Here is a 22,718-nt window from a genome sequence, read left to right on the forward strand (position 1 = left end):
TGAAATGAGGCTGGTTGGTAAGGTTATACCGATGAGAAAAGTCACCATTAGTACCATCAATCACTGAAAAGAATTTATACATTTCTTCTTATCCTCCTGGATTTCTCTTTTGCACTACACAGATGACCATGCAATTCTGATGTCTTGCTTGACAAGTGGCAGAAGTCTCTAACTTCAGTACATGGAACTAACATAATGTAAGTTGTTTTAGAGAAGAATGCATCCTGTAAGAAAAGACAGAAAATTACATCTCTACTGCTAGGTTTATTCTTTTGCAGACTCTTAAAGAGAAGTAATTCTTCCTCTAGTGTTTTTTATAATCTGCTTTCAATTACTACATGATTGATCTGATTGAGCTGGCAGGATCATAAAAAGACATCAGCTGGCATCACTGTTCCATCAGAGATTAGACAAAAAAAATGATCAGCTGAACTCAGTAGGAAGACAGGTCAGTACTGATGGGAAGAGTTCAAATGTACAGTACGTTCTCCTTTATTGACATGTAAAAGACTTAATTCAGACTGTAATCCCCATAATTTACAGAAAGATGACCATATGGTATCCAGACATCTAGTCATCTGCTCTTAGTCATTTCTCAGCCAAACCACAGTGATACAAGGTACTTGAGCAGGAAGTTTGAAGCTCAGTCTATACAAAATGCTGCAGTATGCCTTAGCAACACAGGCAAGCAATCAACAAAATTTTCCTTTGCACACTGCCAGAACTTCATGCCAAGCTCAAGGTCTTGGTCCATGTGACCAGTGTGTTTCAAGAACTTTGCCCAAATATCTAACTGATCTAAATCTCGTGGCAGATAAATGTCCTCCAGCACAAGAGAGCTCAATGGAATAAAGGCCATCTTTTCAGAGGAAGATCTTTTTTGTTCGCTTGTTTTAGTTCTGTCACAGACTTTGGGTGTGAAGAACCTTCCAAGCTTATCATGCCAGATGGAAGACACATTTCTTTGCCAAATATTTAAGCAAGGTAAATGCATGCATGTGCTTTTGCTGTTATGTTTTTAAATCTACCCTTTTATCTAAAGCCTTCTAGAAACACTTCTTACACTTACAAAAAACAGGAGATAGGATTATTTTGATTCCTCAGTCTAAAGAGTACTCTAATGGCATTGTGATGAGCACTCCATTAGAAAGGAGAAATAAACAAATAAAAAAAAAATAAAATAAAATCAGGCTAGAGTTTTACAAAAGGCTTGTTATGACCAGCAGTTATGACCAGCCAATCTGGTTTTATGTAGATATTCTGCAGCTCAAATGACTTGTACCACTTTAAAGATAGTCCCTGAAAAAGAAATCCCCAGGTAAGCTGCGAAGAACTGTGTTTGTGTGCATGTGAGTATAGTGTCAGAAAGGTGAAACTGGAGGTCAGGAAGCTAGTGGGAAGTTGGAAGAGATCAACTGCTAAATCTCCCACTAGTGGTAATATGGTGCATGTGTGCTATCAGTTTTGCACAAAGCAGATGAATCACATAAAGTAATTCCAATCAAAGGTGACTCGCTCCCACTCTTCTTTGACAAAAAGTTATCAAAACCTATTAATAACTTTCATATGGAAAGCAGAATCATTGTGGACTTGAATGATGAGAAAAGGAAGATGGGAGCTGAAGTAATAATATGAAGCCTATAGGTAGGTGGGCCTAGAAAAAAAAAGAATTTGTATGCTCTCTGTAACATACAGGTCTACTTTAGTACTTGCCTAAACAATAAAAAAAGAAGATTTGAGCTAAATTGATTATGATGGGAAAATCATTAACTGAATGTATATAAAAAGAGAAATCCACTAAAAACAAACAAACAAACAAACAAACAAACACTGCAGTCTATTGTTTATCACTTATCTCCATGCTACTGCTCCACATTTAGGGACTGGTCTGATTTAACAACAGTGATTTTGCTGTGGTAGTAACAAAAGAAAGGGACAAGAATCATCTAAGACTATGTCTTTACACACTATACAGATCCTGCTGTTAATTAAAAAAATAATAAAGTAAAATAATAATAATAATAAAAAAACACATTTAAATAAATACAAAATTAAGCAAGTTTCACTCTTTCACATTTGTGTAAGATTTCAGTTATGCAGTGGATGCACACTTATGCTTTTGTCTTGAACAAGCAGGTCAAAATTATCTCCACTTGAGAATATTCACACATGTAGGAGGGGGTACAGCAAATAAATAAATAAATAAATAGTTGGGACAGAATGAGTTCTCCTGCACTTATCAGTACAGGCCTTTTGAACATGTTTCAAAATTAAAGAAATCCCAGTCACAGCAATGCAACTAAGATCAAATTGTCAGAAGTAAGCCTGATCACGACACCGGTGTCATTAGGATCACCATTATCTTGTTGTTTTATCTGAAATGGGTTTCTCTGAAATGTAGGAAAATATATATATATATTCTGGATGTATCTTGTCCCCACAAAGTTTTTGTTGTTGTTGTTTGTTTGTTTTCTTATTTTCACTGAGAAAATCTTTAGAGATATTAGAAGTACAACAAGCAAAGCTTCATATTCTGCTTAGAATCTCTCCAGTCGGGTGGGCGGCTTCTACCGCCGATTAGCTGCCGAGACGCTGCTGGAGGCTGTTCTTCGCTCCCTGCTGTACTGCAGCTTCTGGGCCGGCGGCGTCGCTGCGCCCGGCGAGCCGTGACCTCCCTCTGCTGGCCCAGCCGCGGCACCGCGCCTCCGGAGAGGGAGAAAGAAAGGGAAGATACTATCTGCTCCTCCCTTCGCAAGAACTGGGCACACAGCTGGCTACAGCCCAAAAAATAGCTACAGGAGGAAAAAAAAAAAAAAAAAAAAAAAAAAAAAAAAGTGGAAAAACTGCATCACTTGAGTGAAAAGAAAGACATATTTAAAACAAAAGTAGGCAATTAAAATGAATATTTTAATGTTATGTATAATCCATACTGCTCATAGTCGGGGTAACCATTTCCTCTGTAAACATTCAGAGCAACTGCTGGCATAGGGGTCAGATGGCAGAGATGTTGCCCAGTGACTATCCCTCCCTCCATAAAGTGCAATCCCACGTTCCATGAAGCAAGGATGTTCAGAACAGCATAAAGTTCTGAATATCAGCAGGTATCATGGGTAGCTCACTAGTAAAACTGTCTTTTTTTTTTTTTTTTAATCCTTTTCCTTTTGTTTTTTTTTTTTTTTAAATCTTTTTTTTTTTTTTCCCCCCACATCATTTCTCTAATTTTCTCTCCTTGCCTAAACACAGTTTAAAAGGGGATACAGATTTATATTCAGGCTCCCACTGTAATCAACATGTTGGCTGCCAGCTCATCAGCATTTCTACCCTGCTATATGTAGTTGCCATCTTAGAAATACCATTGCTTGAGCTTTTAATTATGAAATTCTATAACAGGAAAGTTTCCCACTTTGAGATTAGTTATTTTTATACTACTGCTTGTTTCATTATCAAAAGTATTTCAGTTAATGTTCTGTCCACAGAACAGTATGTTCATAGCAGAAAAATGTCTGAAAAATCAACATGATCATTATAACAGAATTTTATTTCACCATAATCTTCATAAATGAAAATAAAATTAAGCATTTCATGAAATCTAAGCAATGTCATATTTCTGGCACTAGTGCAGGCAGTTCTTTTAACAATGCCCTGTACAAATGTTATACAAACTTCACAGTAGGGGTGAAATCTTGGAATCATTAATATTAATGATGTTTTTGCCATAGAATCAAGCTTTTACCTCCAAATACTTACTCTAATTTTTCAGCAACTCTCTGGCTACAGAGGCTTGTAACACTCACCACTGCAGCCTTGGTAAGAGTATCTGGCTTGGACCCAAGCCTCAAGCTCTTATCAGACCAACTCAACTTCTTGTTTCAGGCAGCTGTAAACAATTGATACTATCACTGAAAACTGCAAGACCTCTGTTATAAATAATATTATCTGTCCTTGGAGAAATGCCGTTCTCCCTTTGACACATAGCATGGACCTATATATAATATCAACCTATATGTAAAGGGCATTAGTATTTTAGTGTACTCAAAACTCAGACCCAATATTACTGCTATGTGTAACAAATGCATTACTTTATCTCCTTAAAGAAAGGAAGATCTCAGGCTTTAGCTCTGCTTTGCTCTGTGCCTACAAAGGCCACGAGGAGAGAGAGTGGGTGTGGGATGTTTGAAATCAAGAAAAAATGCCCTAATTTTTTGAATGAACCCATTCCTTCAGACTGCCTTGAAGTGGTTGAACTACAAGAGAACTATTGGTGAGAATTATTAGTCTTCTGTAGATTTTAGAAATACAGCTTTTGTCAATATTTGTACAGGATTCAACTGTGACTTCTTCAGCCTTACAGCTTGCATAAATATGCAAAAATCCTTTAATTACAATGACTTTTATATCATGTGAGAAATGCAACAAAAATAGTCATTGAGAGCATAAGCAGAAATAGGATCAGCTACTTTAAAATACTTATAATTTAATATATGTATCATTATATTTTCTAAGTTCTCTGGCAGCTTAGAAACTTACTGAAATGCCGGAGTAAGCAACAGTGCTAGTGCCATTGTAAATTTGTACAGACAAAAACGTCAGACTCAAGACAAACTAGTAAGGAAGTGCTTGGCTGAAGGTTATGATTATGCATCAGTCCATAGCAATGTTTATTATGCAAAGCATTCCAAGTACCAAAATAGCTAATCTGCTATTAGTTTAGTGGATCAGGACCTATGACCCATGCTTATTATTTCTTACACTGAAGAAATATAATTACCAAAGATAATTTATTCATCATTTTTCAATCAGAAATTAAGCAATCCAACCTATATCTCAGTACTAGACAGTATAAGTCTGAAAAGGAAAAAAAAAAAAAAAAAAGCTTACTACATTTGCCATTTATCTTATGTTCCATACATTCTCTATTTTAATTATATGCAATATTACTAACGAGCAATTGTAAATGCTTTCCCGTCCATTTTACTTCTGAAAACATTTACTACTTTCTCACCAATCACTTACCATCTCAGTACTATAGCAAAACCCAGAGTTTTTTCCTTTCCTAGTAAGAAAGAGAAGTATAAGGACTGCATCTTAGCTATAAAGTCAGACATAAGCGATTTCAAGGTTCTAGAAGTAATTTAGAAAAACAAGATGACAATTTTCTAGCAGAAAGGAAAGGCACTTCTCAGGAGGCTTAAATCCCTGTTCATCTCTTTTTAATCTCTTAGTTTAATATGCAAGTTTGGGGATCAGAGTTGTATCAACAACTAGAGGGTACGTACATTAGAAACACAATGCTTTGAAATATGTCAAACTATGCTAAGAAAACACTGGTTTACCATAATGAGAACAGACAGTTTAATGAGGTTTGAAACTTTAAAAATTGTACAGCAACTGCAATAAATGCAGAAAGAGTACAAAGTGTACTACTGAGAGTACTACACTGTTGGTAAGTGCTCTCCTGACACTTAGTTCTGTGCATTTACTCTACATTAGTGACCAAGTCACGCTATGCAGAAAATCTGAAAAGCTGGAAAAGGAGATAATTATCACTAAAGATTCTGTAGCGTGTTTCTGCATGAAAAATCTGTTTTAAAGGTTTAAAAAATAATAAAAGTTAAACAAAAAAACAAACTAAGAAACGAAAAAATAAAACTGAAAACAAGATAAGTAGTTATTAATAAAATGTTTTGTTTTCAGTTCTATATATATATTTAAATGGTGACTTGAATCCTCAACATTACTGCATTTGTATTATGTCAGATAACAGATATGTACTAATACAAAAATGGATTCACCTGGGACACTGTGTGTGCAGAATGCAGCTGTCCCAATAAGAGAAATTATAGAGAGTCTTTAAAAAGTCTCCATCTCATTAGCTGTAAGCCTTGCAAAGCATCAATACATAAATGTACCACTTGTATTTCACATTAAATCTTTGTATTTATATACTTTTGATAATGAGGTTATGTTAAACACTGACAATCTTTTTTAACATGTTAGCATACCTCAATAGTTAAATATAAAAGTATTTATCTGCTAGAAGAATAGAATTTATAGGAAAAAAAAAAAAGAGTATTTCATGTCCATATAATTTTACATTTAAAAAGTTAAAAGTTAAATATTTTCTAATTTAAAAAAGTTAAATATATGAAATTCTAAAATGCAAAGTTTTCAAATACTTTTCTAACAGATGTAACATTCACATGAAACATTTTTTCAGATGTCACAGACAAAAACAAACAAACAAACAAAAAAACACTTCTTTGATATAGCTATAAATTTACAGACTAGTCCTGAGAACCTACTTGACCAAAAAAAAAAAAAAAAAAAAAAAAAAAAAAGTTCAGTGGTAATTTTAATTTAAATCTCACTGATATTAAAATGAGTTACATTTTATATAATGAATGATTTTGTCACTTGGGGAATATCTTTGACTATTTATATGTAAATGTAGGTGTTTTGTTTTTTGATTTCTCTATTAGGAGTGTAGAAATGAGCAACCCAATCAACACAGACTTCTTGATTTGAAAGGAAGGGAAATAAATACCACTTTTATTTTTGTAATATTCTTATAATAAGATCATCAAGGTTGGACTTGATGATCCTGAGATCTCTTCCAACCTAGAAATTCTGTGTGATTCTGTGTGTGATTATAAACAACCATCAAAATTATCTTCACTAATTACTTTCAAACTGAGAGAAGACAAATTACCACTACATTATATGTGTTTTTATATGTGTATGTGTATAAATAAATATTTTAATAGGCTAATATACATGTACAGAATAGTATAACACATCTGTATATAGACATAGATACTACTGTTTTGGCTTGGCATCTCCTAGAAGACATAGGTTATTGCTTGTGCTTTCTGTGATGTGCAACTCCTTATTGGCAACTTCAATCTAGAAGCAGGAGAAAGATTTCACATACATTTAAAAAGGAGACTTTAGTGAAGATTGAATCTAGAATGGATACTAGAAATGGAATGGAATGGAATCTACAGACCCTTTGCAACTCCCATCCTAGGTCCTATAGCAAGATATAGATAGCACATCCTAAATAACCTGCTAGCACCCAGTTCTAGGTGTGTGGTTTCTTCGTTTGAGAATCACTATCATGCACTGTCTTTCTCAGTGTAGTTCCATTAGAAGGCTACAGTTTATTTTTTTCTTGCTTTCTTCCTTTATTGGAAGTAAATTCCTACCCTTTATTGGGGTAAATGAAAGTCATTCTTGGTGTGGGAGTCACAGAACTAATACTTAATACCCAGAGGACAGAAATATTTGCTCCATATAACTAGCAATTTATTTTCTGTATTTGTTGAAATAGTTATAGTGTATATATAGTCAAAGAAGGTATTTCTGACTTTCCATTACTAACAGAGCCAGTGGCAATGACATTTTAGTATATCATTTCACATACTTATAGCATCATTTACATTAAGCAAATTAAAAACTGAACTTTTCCCACTGGATTATCAATAGGTTCTTCTACTGAATGGGACAGAGTATAACAGTTTTTTCTAAGAAGGTTGTTATCATGCATGTATATAGAATGTATATTTTAAATAACATAATTAGTGCTAAATACATTCTAGATTAATAAAAGCAACTATTTTACAACAAAATAAATAAAGAAATTGATGTGTGACATTTTTTAAGGTGTGAAAGGTACTAGTGAAAAATGCTTCCTCAAAGAGAGAGTTCTATAAGAGCTTTGAGTGACAAACACTTTGAGAGAGTTGCTGTTTTCCTACAACTACTTTGGGAATTAGAGGGAGGCTATAACTCTTAGCTAAGATATCTCCTGCAAATTTGCTAAGCAAACAGTGATTAAAAACTCTTTGAGGTCTACATGGGCTAAACATGAGTATTTCTCTTCTAAGTTACATAGCCACAGTATATGTGTGATAACCCTTTATCATGGAGATTTTCACTATAGTAAACCTAATGTACAGCTAATGTTAGACATAAAGCACAACAGCAACTTCAGCCAGAGGTAATATCTAAACACAAGTTCTCTCTTCACCTCAGCAAGCCACTATACTTTTCTTAAAGGCTTTTGATTTTGAAACGCAGATAGGTCACGATAAGTTTGAAGTAAAATAAACTGTTTCCTTTTTTTCTTCTTCCCCCTTTTTTTCTATCTTTCTATCTATCTATCTATCTATCTATCTATGCATAGAAAAGCACAGTTTCAATTTCTACCGTTCTCAGGGAAGCTGCTGCTCTCATCTAGATAGAAGGACTTAGAAAGTTTGTGGCATTGAGTACAGCAATTTTCCAGTGCAGCTGTTCCAGGTTAGAACTACACAATTTCAGAGTAGGAGGTTTTAAGGACTAGAAGTACTGTATCAACATGCACAGAGAGAAGTCATATTGCATTCTTAGTGCCACAAGCAAATTAAAATCCAGAGTGGACTTACTATGATGAGAAGGCTTTCACTAGTTAAGGTCTCCAGAAACTTGTAAGCTAGGAAAGGTAATTATGGGTAGTGTCTGCTGTTTACATATTTATTTGGTTTCAATTGTATGTCAACAAAGATGCACAAAAAAACTCTACAGGGTGATACTTATCAAAGTGCACGTTACCCCTCTTTATATGCATGGTTTTATGTTCTGCTCTAAGGAGGTAGCTTACACTGAGGAATAAACCATCTTGAATCAGATCTCACATTTACAGAACAGAAGACATTCTGGTAAAACGTTGTTCCCATATTCTCTACCCCCATTGCAGGCATAGAAGTTCTGTCTACTTCTTCTTTTAGCCTCAACCACAGGTAAAGAGCATTTGAGCAGAAAGCACCATTGTCCACCCCATGCTGTAATTTTCCCCAACCTCTGAAGGTTAGGAGATCAGATGGACCCAGGATGGAACAGGCAGAGAACCAAGTCAGCAACACCTTACCATGACTTCTTTTTAGTCCTAAAATGGATATTTTTTCCTCTGGTCCAATTACAGATTGAATCCTGTCCAGTAGGTTGTTCCCCTATAAATTTAGTTCACAGACTCCCTCAGTGAGGATAAGTTCACTACCATAAGCATGAAGTTTACCACCTTACTCTCTGCTGCTTGTGGCTCTCCTTTCAGTGCTAATATTACAATTTTTGGCATAACACTGTCTTGCACAACTGTGTCCAACTTCAAATTTAGTTTTCCTTTTCTTTCAACTGACAGCCCATTCATCTTACCCTTAAGATTTCCTTTATATATATATAAATATATATTAATGTTAAAACTTATGTGGAGTGCAATATCTTTAGATTTTTTTATAATGCAGTGTTACAGCTATCTTCCTCTGCCTATGGCAGCCAAAAACCATCAAGTGCTTCAGAATAAAATGTTTGTTAGAACAAATTATTATTATCATTTATTTATTTTTCCTGAAATGTTGCAGAGTTTTCTCCACTCTGCTTTTGTACACCTTTGGATGCTTCATTTGGAAGAAATTTTGGTATGAGCTGAAGAGATCTTTTTTCTTAGACTGTTTATTGCAGTATCAATTACAGTTCAGTATATATTAAAAGACAAGGAAGTTAATATTTTTTTTACTTCAATCAGTGTTGGAATTTAAACTGATCAGTGACACACAGCAACTTCAAGTTTCCAACCTTACGGCTTGTTCTAGTTGTCTCACGTCAGAGACTCTTTGAGATTTCTTTATTCAGCCTTCCTAGCTCTTCCATTCAGGAAAGGAATTTACCAGCAAAGTCATTCTCATGCTTCTTCCTGCAGTGCCTTAAAGGAACTTAAAGAAAAAGTTCCTTTAAAAAGAAAAGTCATGGCAATCTGATTTCAGGGTATTCCAGAAATCCTACTTTTCTTCACTGGTCCCTTCACTCTATCATAAAGAGTGTCAGCCTTCCAAGGTTGCTTTTCTGGAGCTTTGGACCAATGCTAAATAATAAAATCTAACTTGCCTTTGGACTTATAGCTATCTTTCCTAGAAAAATTGAGATTTTTTTTTTTTTTTCTACCTAGATATCTTCTTCAGAAGAATGAACAAAGACATAACTTTCCCAGACCATTGAGTTATTTTCATGACAGATTTTACTTAGCTGTTTCCACCTAGATTTCAGAGTGAACCAATTGTGCTATGTGCTTCAAGTGCTCTAGCTTCTGTCATCTCTGTAAGGCTGAGTCTTCGCACCCCCCAGACTGTTTCCTATAGGGAACCTTAGATAGAAATTCAAACTCATTGTAACAAGTTTTCCTATTCAATCATCTGGAATTAGAGAGGGAGAAATGAGAGATCACCTTTTACTGAGAACATAGCCTGCCTGACCACAGCCTCCCCTCCCTTGCCCAAATATAGGCCAGGAAGCACAAAGCTGCACTACACAATTTGAGGAGGTCCTCTTCCTGATTTTCCCAACTGCAGCTACTACATGCAATACTAGAAGTGCGATTTTATGGATTTAGATCTCCAATAACTCAGATAAACCTGCAGGAATATTTGAATACAAAATTATTATCTTCCATTACTTGTATTGTGATAGTACAAAAAAATCTCAATCCTGCTTCAAACTCTGTTCTAATATACAGTATGGGATATATATACAGAATAGACCTATCTTAACAGAAAATATTATTTAATGCTTTCTTTCTGCAACAGATGTAGAGCGTTCCTTTCCACACAATCCCAGGAAATCTGTCAAGTACATAAAACAAGTATTTTCTTAACTCTGATACTAAGTACCATTTATTACTGTCCATCTCTGGAGCATGCTTTGCTAATAGCTTTCTCCATTTCTCTGTTTTACCAATGCACTGTCAGATGTGATAGGGTCTACATGTAGGCAATAGGATCCAAAAGAGGCTAGTTACAACTCTGTCATAGTGCCAGATGTAAATATAAATCTCTTTAATTATAATTGTTTGAAATATAGATAGATCAAATGGCTTTGTGGTGATTTAAATCTTAGAAATTGAAACTATTTAGAAATCTTTGTATAATGTTTGGCTTTGTGTTTTCATTTCTTTTAGTAGCAAATTGCAAAACAAAGAACAAATTTCCTGGTGGAAAAGTTGGTACTATGAAGTATTTAGAAAGAATTTATATTCCATTATTTTGAACAACATTGGGAAAACATACTAACTTAACAGTATTCCAGGAAATATAGATAGGTGGATAGATAGATAGATAGATAGATAGATAGATAGATAGATAGATATTTAAACATATAGCACTTTCTGCTGAAAGGATACACAGAGTTTTTATGGTGCCTGAGAATATAGTTATTGATTTCAGACAAATTCAAATAGAGAGAAATTAAATGCAGTGAACCATGATTTCATGTACACATTGTAATTATTTATATACAAAAGTACATGTATGTGTACATATATCTATCATTACCCTAACAGAGATATACCACCTGAATTCTGAAACTAAAGGGCCTGTCCTTCCACTATCTGGTCTCAGTTTACAGTAATTAATTCAAGTGAAATCAATGTGAGCCTTAAATTAATAAATTGGCAAGTCATTTTGAAATTTAAGTCTATTGACATGAATTGCTAATTGCTGAAATATTCCTTACAATACAAAATAAAAATTCTTAATTATTCTGTGGTAAAGTACACATTTAGGTAACACTTTTTTTTTTTTTTTTTTTTTTTAATCTCAGAAGTATAGTCATGGTTTGACATCAACTAATAATCAGTAGGTCATTAAAAGATAGACACAAAGATAGACATTTCTCACAACTCAGTAAAGATGATTGTTTTAAAATAATATTATAGGTGGATTTTCAAGTCACCTACCTAGCTTGGTAACAGTACAGTACAGTGATATTTCAAAGCCTATCCCTGGGTGTCTTTATAAGGAGCATTTTCCAAGATCTTCTGTGTGGAATGTAGACAAAAAGAATATCCAATCTGAGATGTAGGCACTTGATAAGTCACAGGAAAGTGTGGAGGCATTCATTCAACCCTGGGCACTGCTGGATTTGTTTTCCATGTTTTCTTACACCAAAGTTGATTAAGATGCCATTGACTTTACCTAGAGGCATCATTGAGTGTTCCACATGGTTCCACTGAACATTTACATGTGTTTCAAGACCCAAACAATAAATAGTTATCATACCATAGTAAGGTTTCTAGATTTGTTTGTTGTTTTGGGACAGTTGTGATGTTGACTAGAGGAGGAATTAGGAGTGCAGTTTAGCTTCTGTTTTGGTCATGAGTAGTGTTCAGGGGTGCATCAATCTTCCCAGTAAATACATTCTGGATTTTAAGTTGTTTGGTGGCAAGCAGATATTGTCATTCTTCCAAGTGTTAACAGTGATTAACAGTTAACAAGCCAATGCAGCTCAGCAAGCACGTCACTCCTGCTGCTGTCCTGCTGAAGCACCCTGGCCTCCATTTCATTGGCTTCTGTAGCTAGAAACTGAAAAAGGACTAAAAGACTGAAACCATATAGCTGCCGTCCACATATTATTTTAGGGGTCATGGTGCTTGTCACTTTTATTTGACACCATAAAGGTTAGACATAAGATAAATTGGGTCTGGTTTTATACTTAGGAAGGCAGACAGGTTAGATATGTTTGGGCCAGCCAATTTATGTCGACAAAGTCATTTGACTCTTGTGTCAATAAACATGTCAATAGCTCAATTAAATTTGGTACTGTTTGTGAGGCAAATTCATCAGGAAAACATCAGTGTACTCTAGAGGACTGACATCACAATCGAAAATAATTCTGAAAAGTTTAATCTATTAGCTCACAGAGTCCTGCAACAGCAGGTGATTTTTATAGCTGTTTCTATGACAGGAAAAAGTAAATATTATTTTTCAAGTGCCTAGTTCTCCTCATTACTATTTTATTTTCATGTGGCGAAATCTGAATCAAACTTCTCTAAAGAAGTTAATAACTCTTGATTCTCTTTCCTAATCTGAAACACTTTTGTCTTGAAATAATTATTAAAAAGCATTCTTCATAAGTTGCATTATACAAAAATGAAGCTTAACATGGATATTTTCACATGTAACAACATGAAACTAAACCATGCAAAATGATTGTTTGCAGGTCTATACTTAGCACATATAAGCCCCCTTAAAGAAAGCACAGGAAAACATACATTTCAACAAGTGTTTTTATTTATTTATTTTTTTTATTATTATTAATTTGATTGTGTCTTCTTTTTTTTTTTTTTTCCACATACTCAGTAATCTATCTGGTATCCTACACATAGTGTAGGAATTATCTTATTTATCAGTCATTCAAATATTTGCTCTTCTATAGCAGAAAGAATTCACAGGTTTTCAGGAATATAAGTTTTTCCTATGTCTGAGGAAAAGCAGTCTATCTGAAGACTTTTGCCAAATCTGTCAGTTGGTCTGGCAGTAGACATAATGTCTCTCTCCAAAGTTTTCCTTACTTATTTATCTCTTTAAATCATGACAATTATAATACTAATATCTAACATGTCTCTGTAAGTGTATCCCAAACACTATCATTTAGATAACATTATGTCCCGCAAAAATAAACAAGCAAACAACAACAACAACAACAAAAAAGCTACAACTACAATAAAAAACGTGTTGAATTAAATAATCTAAAAATTTAAATTAGTTACCATCTATCAAATGGATGTGATATCAGTGACATCAGTAATACACAGTCTACTCTATGACCAAACCTTAACTAATCTAGCCTGAATTTTCTGGCTAAATCCAGAAATTGCCACCTCACTGCAACTTTCAATTTTCAACATTTACTCAGTTGCTATTGATCCCTGCACATTGTATTACAGATTTTTACCCATTTCCATTATTCCAGCCCTTGAGGTTACATTTCTCTTCCTGTACATGTTGCATTCTCATCAACTTTCTACCATGTGCAAATTTTATGTTGTATTTTCTGTATTGTAATTGTAATATGCAGTATTATGCCATACACATACTCATTCTTAACTAATTCTACTAATTCATGTGTCACTGTTCTAGCAAGTGGCATTTCTAAACACATGGTCTCTCAAAAGTTAGATGAATACTAGACGCCCTTCCTGTAGTTGTCTTAAAACATCTGCTAAACAAAAACAGAACTGTTTCAATGCTTAGAAGCTGGTAACCTTCAGCATAGAACTGCATCATCTGCAACATGATCAAGTTTGAGACTACAGATAACAAATCCTTTGCAGTCAAGAATATTTCCCAAATAAATTTGATAAGTTCATTTTTTTCTGATGATCTCACCTTGTGACAGCAAAGCAACTCAGAGAGAAATTGTCTAAGAGATGAAGAGTAGTCAATATAAAAGGACTGCGGTGGTTATAATTTTCTATTTGTTCTTTCTTTATTGAAAAAGTGTAATATTATGTACTTTATCACTACCTCTTCATTTGTATTCATCTTACTTGAGTGCCAGTGGCAATCACCATGATTTCTAGTCCCAGTCAATACAGTAATTGCCAACATAAATTTACACAAATTAGATTTTTATGATATTTATTCTTTCTAAAACATATAAATTGATATAGGAGATCCAGAGTAAGACATTTCACATTGGAAAGTGATGTCAATGCATCTTCAACAGGGAAGTGGAGGTGCTCTATCCTGAAGGAAGTATGAACTGATATATTTTCCAGATGACCTTCAGTCTAGTAGCCAAAGAATATGCAATAATCCTCTGTTTAACAGACAAACACAGACAAACTATCTCATAAGTAAGAAAGGAAGAGGATGAAAAATTTGAGTCCCTCTAGGAATTCAAATGGAAGTTTGGCTGCAAGCGTTAATATACTCCAACCAGAAAAAAATGACAATGCAGGCTGAGATCTGAATCTTGCTGAAGATAAACCCTGCAAGGTATGCCTGAATTTGGGAGCTGATGGAAGTTTCTGTAGAGAAGATCTCATACAAGTAAATTCTCTTCTGGGAGCTCCTGACAAGATCTCTCTGAGTGATGAGTAACAGATATCCAAGGCCTGGAAGTTGCACCTTCTTAGAACAGTGAGTCAGCTTAATAAGGCAGCGAAAGATCATCATGATATAGTGTGAACAGAATAAGTTAGTTTTCTTTTAATTTCTTTGTCCACATCTTTTATAAACACTAGTAACTTTTCTGTCTATCTGAGATGGTGTGAATATTAAGAATTTCTTTTCTATTTGTCTTTACCTGTTTTGACGTAAGTGTGGCCTAAAATATCCTAATAACAATAAAATATTACTTACCTAAAAGAGAGTGGATCTATAAACCAAAAAGCTGGGCATTGCTTCATGAACTTTTGTTCCCAAAATATCTTCGAGATGATTCAGAGGTCATCAGAGTAGGTCCACTGTTTAGTTGCATGGGCCTGGTAGTAAGAAAGAGAGAGTGAAGGAGAGTCTTCCAGTAAAACTAGCAACACTGAAGTTTTTCTGGACTGTCTGAAATTACTGGTGTGATATAAGAACATTAAGGATCGCAGGGAGCATGTTACAAGCCGATTCACTGTGTTTTCTGCTTGTCTTTCCTACTGTGAAGGCTGTATATTTCAATTTCCATTGAGCCATTTGCAAAACATTTGTCACAGCATGCTCTGCACTTGAAATCCATAGGAATTGTATATGCTGTGTATAACATCATACCTCTGTAATCAGTTGGTATTTTGGATACTTTTAATTTCTCTGTTCAGTGCTTACATTTGCCAGTTTGCCCCCCAATGCTGTAATGACCCCTTTTATTTCGAAATTTTTACCTCTAGTGCACTTATCCATTTTCTTGTTCAGTTACAGCTCTCTCTGGCTATGTCTATGGTTTGGCTGTAGATTAAATCCAGACTCCGCTGGAATAAGAACACTCCCACTACACGATGCAGAGTGCTGATAAACTTACACTTGAGCCAGTGAAGTAAGTTTATAGTACTCAAAAAAATGTTGATGAGCTAACATTGTGCCAGCTAACTTTATGCTAAGTCAGGACTGTCTGATCATGCCAGATCTCCCACAGCTAGTGAACCTCCTACAGATAGGCTGCAAGCCTTCTCACAGCCCCTTCTTGCTCTGTTTCTGCCTGCTTAACCACAGAATCATTGTCCTTGGAAGCAGCTTTGCATCCTTTATATGCAGGCACAAGGCCCTGTATTTCCCATTATCTTTGGTTTCCATCTGTAGTCACGGACCTAGCTGTGGACCTGCCATGCATTGTGTCTCTACATTGGCCATTGCCACATAATTCAATATTAGCTACAACACCATGGTTATCATCAGTGAGACACGGACAGGATTTCAGCCAGATCAAGGCCATGTGTGCCTTATTTGCATTATCCCAGATCTCATGGTGTTTATCTCAAGCCAGAATGAAGGTGGGTAGATCTAAAACAGCTGCTAAGGCTCTAGAGGGAGACTCTTGTACAGGTCTCCTATTTCCAGCATGTGCAGAGGTTCTGTATGCTGCATTGTGGCTGTACATTAGGCTTCCTTTGTCTGTGCAGGACCATGGAATGGCCTTGAGCCCTGCCCTGCTGTTTAACTGTTAGCACTCTCCAGTTTTGGCCTGAGCCAGCTTAACCTTTCCCACAGGCTTGGAAAGTAGCATCGGCCAGGGACTGCTGCACAGGAACCCCAGATGAGGCAATCCTGTTTTTTCACTTGTAGAGGAGGGGAAATGTTAACCATTCAAACCCTGTGTGCTCAGGGCAGTGGGAGAGGCCCTAGTTTTGTTCTTTGTATTGGTATTGGTGCAACTAAAATAAACAGCTTTGCTTGATTAAGGTAAGGGCTCTAGAGAAATATTAATGTGGAATGGGGATAATAATGACAGAATAGACAGTGGGAAGGCATCCTGCAAGTACTGTGAAGAACTTGTCAACTGCCTCTCTGAGATCTAGACAGATGCAGATGTCTGTGAGTTTGGGTTTCCTGTTTGTTGCCCTCTTTGAGGAAAAGAGGGAGCATTTGAGGACAAACTGGATCATTTTTGAAGGCCGTAGAGACCTGTTTTTATTTTCTTATCATTTTTTAAGCATACAGCCAGCTTCTAGGCATTTTGCCAATAAAATAGTCTAGTGTTACTGGCAATTCTGTCCCTACTATTCTGTCACAAACTGGGGACTGGCCATATGCTACCATATGCTTCCCCCTCTCCAAATAAGCTTTCTTGATCTAGAATCCCATGTCTCCCACATGTGGACGCTTTGATGTCTTCCTACACTTGTTTCATCCCAGGAAGTTGTGAATAACAACCCTATTCTTGTTTACTTACACATACAGAAAAGAAAACCTCACTGGCATATATAGCTGAAATTGCACAGTAGACCATATTATAGATAAATAGATAGACACGCATGAACAAGAAGAATAATGAATTCTCCTGCTCAAAAAGATTATACAGCTGCACTTCAGCTTGAGATAGGTAGAAAGTATACCAGATGTTTCTTGGGATTATAGGCTTCTCCATGGAGGTGAATTTCTTCTTCCCATACATTCAGCATTTCGGAACATTCTGTGTTGTATAGGGAGGGCATATGCTGCTGGAAAAATATTTCTATACCCCTGTAGTTGCATGGTTGACTCATAGCCATCATGAAGAGTGGATGCCGAAAGTAACTGTAGAGTCATCTGTGTCTGGTAGTGTCCATGATTTATCATGGATTTTTTGAAGTCCTTGTTCTCCATGGACTAGACTAGAGGAGTCAGCAGAGAGCCTGCTAGATCCAACATTTACAGGCTTTTCCCTCCTTCTTTCTCACTGGGGAATCAGCCAGGCACAGGATCCCACAGACAGAATCTACTGTTACCAGAGCTGATGTAGACAGGATGTATAAGCTGGGAGTCCATGACAGCCTAGAGCAAAGATGCTTATTTAGCTGGGGATCTACAATGTCCATTTTTATTTTCTGTTGAAGCAGTTTTGGCATCAGTAGTCAAAGCTAGCCAGCTGGGCACATGAGACTGGTCTTTAGCCAAGTGGGTGGGTAATATATGAAATTAGAAGTATGGGAAGAAGACTCAAACAAGCAAACATGGTCTGGCCCAGAGTCACTATAATGTTCTGTTGTCCTGGGCCAGAGCCAAATGACAGCTACAGCTGCACACAATTACTTGGGCATGAACTCTGAACAGGAGAAGAGCCAGAAGACAATGTAGGTAGGTAATGAGAGACCTAGCACAATGTGGAGGACGGTCTTTGCTGGCACCTATTTCTTACTCAAACACCCACATATCTCTTCAATATTTAAGACATCTACTTCATGAGCACAGTTTCCCCAGTCCATGTCTCATACACCTTCCTCAGCAAAAAGCCTGTTTCATTTCCATTAGCTCCCAGGGCAGAACAAAAGCCGTCTGCAAACAGTGTATACTGGGATCCAGTCCGGTTCAGCAATTCTGGGAACAAAATGTACTCTAAAACTTGTACGGTTTTTATTTTGCACTCTCTGCAACATCTGCTTTCCAAAATTATTTATTTTAAAGTCTTTGTGCTTTTTTTTTCCCCCTTCACAGACTTCAAGCTCTATTTCTGTACTTAAAATCCCAGAACATTTGGTGTTAGAATAAGGAAGCTAACTTATTTGGGGAATTAAAAGACTGTAGGAATTATACTACAAGAACCTGTAGGACAAAAGGGACTGGAGGGAAAAGTAACAACGATAAAAAATCTGTGAAAAAAAAAAAAAAAGTTATATCATTGTATCTTACTGCTGCAACTCACAGCTGAGGTATTGTTTCTATGGAATGAAACTGAGCTGCTGCATAAAAGCATGTGGATATTTGAAAAACAAATCTTGTAAGGACAAGGCTGAAGGAGCACATAAGAAAGCAAACCTGATGCTGTATCTTTCATGCTGTCTGTAGAGATGGGTTTCTGAAGTGATTTTTTTCCCAGAGCCAAAACACAGAGCATCTAGTTTGTTCATCATAAAAGTCCACTCGAGAAAGAACTGGTGTTTACACATAATGGATGATTATGATCCATCCCATGGGATGTGCACCTGGAGGATCTAAGTCTGAATGACTAGGACCCAGGCATGAGCTCAGGAGTGAGATTTTTTTACAATTGTCAATAGATTGTCAAATACATGTGATTTATGGCTTAGAAGGTCCTACTCTTCTTGCACTCTTATCTGTGAACACTGTACAGACCAATCTAACACCAGGTTCTTTCATCTTCACCCTTCAGTTGGGCAAGACATTTAATATTATGGTGAGCAATAATCTCAGAATCAGTGAAAAATAATTGAAGAAGTAATGAGCATGAAAACAGAAAAGTGTTTTGATAACAGTGGATTATTACCCCAATTTTGAAGTGAAAATTAAGAAAAGAGTTTTGAATTTCTTGATGACCCTTTTCCATTGGTTGACACATCAGTTGAAATGCTACTTACAGGACAAGTTCAACATAAATCTCCATGAGAAATCTCCCCCATCTTGGAGTCCTCTCTCCATCATGGGTTCTTCCACATTTACAGAACATCCTTCTAGCACCAGCTCTCACTCTTCTCAAAGGCACTAAAAGAGGAACAGCACAGTGACAAATCTTAAGCCCTTCCCAACCTAAATGCATGTGTTTCTTGCTGCTGAATGATATTCACTGTGATGGCAAGTCAAAATAGTTAAATGCTTGAAGTATCTTTTTTTATTTCTTAATGGTTCCATGCCAAAAATGTGAAAAGGGCTTTTAGAAAAAAAAAAAAAAAAGAAAAAAAAAAAAAAAAAAAAGCAAGGTTTGAAGAATTCACTAAAATGAAAGAAAATTGGCTACAATGAGCAACAATTACCTTTTCTGAAAAACAAGATTCACCGTAGGATGGAATAGAAATAAAAACCACTACAGTGCATTCTCATGGGTTCTTTTCTCTACATTTGCACTGAACATATGATTTTCAGTGATTCAGTGGGCCCCACAAATTCAACGAATCACAACACCGTTGAGGTTGGAAGCAAACTCTTAAAATCATCTTGTACTATCTGATCATCTTGTACTTCTCTGATCAAGAAGGGACACTTAGGGCAGGTCAGCCAGGACCAGGTCCAGATGGCTTTTAAGTATCACCAAGATGGGAGACCACCACCTCTCTGGGCAACCTGCACCAGTGCTCTGTCACCTCTACAGTAAAGAAGTGCTTCCTGGTGGAGCCTGCTGCGTTCCTGTTCGTGACCATTGCTTGTCCTGTCACTGGGCAGGCTGCCTCCATCTTCACTGCACCCTCCTTCCACATATTTACATACTTTGATAATATCCTTCCAGAACTTTCTCTTTAGAACAGTCCCAATTCTCTCAGCCTATCCTCATATGAGAGTCGTTCTAGCCCCTTGATGGCCCTTTGTTGGACTCTCTTTGCTATGTAAGTGTTTCACTTGCAACAAGAAGTCCAGAAGTGGACACAGTACTCCAGGTGTAGCCTCACCAGGGCTAAGTTAAGGAAAAGGATCACCTCCCTCAACTTGCTGGCAATGTTCTCCCAATGCAACCCAGGAAACCATTATCAAGGGCGCACTGCTGACTAATGTTCAACCTGATGTTCACCAAGACCCCCATATCCTTTTCTGCAAAGCTGCTTTCCAGTTGGTTTTCCCCTAGCATGTACTGGTGCCTGGGGTTGTTCCTCCACAGGTGTAGGACTTTGCAATTCTCCTTGTTGAACTTCATGAGGTTCCTCTCAACCTCCTTAGAGTTTCCACCCAACTCTCCAGGCTGTTGAGGTTCTTCTGACTGGCAGCACAACCCTCTAGCTTATCAGCCACTGCCTCAGTTTTGTGTCACCTGCAAACTTGTTGAGGGTACATTCTGCCACATCATCCACATCACCTTCTAAGAACAAGACTAAGCCCAGTATTGACCCCTGGGATATACCACTAGCTACTGGCCTCCAGCTAGATTTTGTTTCCCTGATCACCACACTCCGGACCTGGCTGTTCAGTCAGTTTTCAATCCACCTGAATGTCTTCTCATCCCATCCATACATCAATATTTTGTCTATGAGTGTCTAACAGGTGACAATGTCAAAGACCCTACAGAAAAAAAAAAAAAAAAAAGCAAACACCTATTGCTCTGATCTCATCTACTACTCCAGTCATTTCATCATAGAAATTTATCAAGTTGGTCAAGTGTGATTTCCCCTTAATGCAGTACACCACTTCTTCAGAAACTCTTCCTTTCCATTACTGAAATTTGTTCCCTGCTCTTCTCGCAGGTCATTCCCCTTTCCCAATTTTCCTAACTTGACTGCAAAAATAAAGGGCTACACTTGAAGAAGTGATCTCTCTTTCCAGACCACAACTGCAATGTCACAGCAAAAAGGGAGCCAACCACTCCATTTCTAATGGAAGATAACAGGAATAGTATACAGTAAGTGATACCTGTCATATATATGATTGAGGTTCTAGCTGCCAGTTTAGCAAGCACAGTAAATGCATATATATTTATCTACATAATCATGATATGCAGGAAACCTTTCTACTCTTTCTGTTGCTGCTACATCAGTTGCCCAAGCAGATGTCTACAATGGTATGTATGTCTTACAAGGAAAGGTGCAGGCTGGTTCAGCAAGACCTTTTAGTAAGATCATCTCCAGAAATTGTGGCTGATTTTGGAAACAGAAGCTGAACTCAGGTTGGCAACCCACATCCAAATAGGCAAGTGGAGACAGTGCATGCTGCAATCTCCAGGCACTTAATCCTGATCTCTTGTCAGTACAGAATAGCAGTTTTGTGGTCTTACTAACTGAAAAGTGCATTTCTGTGCCTTTAACTGGATCACATCTGTGTAGGTCCAGCATCAATGCCTGCCTAATGTGTTCCGAAATATATTGCTGCACATGCAAACCACATGTTTTCATCCTCCATAACCTCTCTGAGTCAAATTCTCAGCTCTCATGTCACCTCACACATATCATGACAGTGTTTTCAACACTGAAATAAAAAGGTTATTTATTTGTTTGTTTGTTTTCCTACTATCTCTAAGATTTTAGGCTCCATTTAAATTCTTGATTTGCTGTCTTTTTAGTTTTGTCTCCTTTGCATCTTCCCTCATGTAGAAGATGTCTAGGGCAACACTCTTCCACTGGAAGTTATCCTTTACCTGCTGCTAGTTTTCTGCCTCTTCGGCTTCTGAAACTACTGCCTAGGTCAATCCTACCCTGCCACATAAGTTTGACAGCTAACAAACTGTTAACACTGTTGTCAGTGATCAAAAACAGAAAGGCTTTTTCACCCCTCAGCTGCAAGCCCTTTTTCCTACTCACAACAGACAGCCCCAAATAGATTTTGCAAACAAAAAATTACAGCCAAACCACAGATCTGACAAACAGCAATCAAACAAACCATTATTCAACAGATAGACAAACAAATTAATTTACTCCCAAAGAACCAGGACTTACTTATTCCATACCAACAGTCACACAGGCATGTGATGCCTCATACGCTCTGCACTCTGACTTTGCTGAGAAAGAGGAAATATGGATTAAAAAAGTCCTTCTTCAAACTATGAAGCCCTAAAGATATATGTGGCTTTTCTATCCCTACCCCGTTGAGGACTTAATTAAGCCTTGAAGGAGAAATAGCTTAATATTCTTTTTCTGCTCACAAATTTCCTGAGCAATAACAAGTTAAAGTTTGGGAGGGTATGTGGTAAAAGATTCTTGTAATTCCTATCTGGCTGTCTACTTTCTACTTCTCTCAGCTGCTAATCCATATGGGACCAGTGTGCCTGTGTTGGTGCTAGATCCCAGCGGGACAGGAACAACCCCTTCCCATCTGTTGTGCTTTAAACCTGCAGACATCTCAACACCACACAGC

The 22,718-nt window shown here is 36.8% G+C and overlaps 1 long non-coding RNA gene across 1 annotated transcript in view; it reads left to right on the forward strand.

Moving 5' to 3' along the window:
* Positions 1 to 848: 848 nt before the first annotated feature.
* Positions 849 to 22,718, forward strand: part of LOC309874563 — a 46,944-nt gene continuing 25,074 nt past the window's right edge. Inside the window, exon 1 of the long non-coding RNA XR_014316859.1 lies at positions 849 to 984. This is a non-coding gene — a long non-coding RNA (uncharacterized lncRNA). The remainder of the gene's footprint in view (positions 985 to 22,718) is intronic.

This window comes from Aythya marila, assembly GCF_965140915.1.
Source record: "Aythya marila genome assembly, chromosome: 2".
Classification (NCBI taxonomy): Eukaryota; Metazoa; Chordata; class Aves; order Anseriformes; family Anatidae; genus Aythya; species Aythya marila.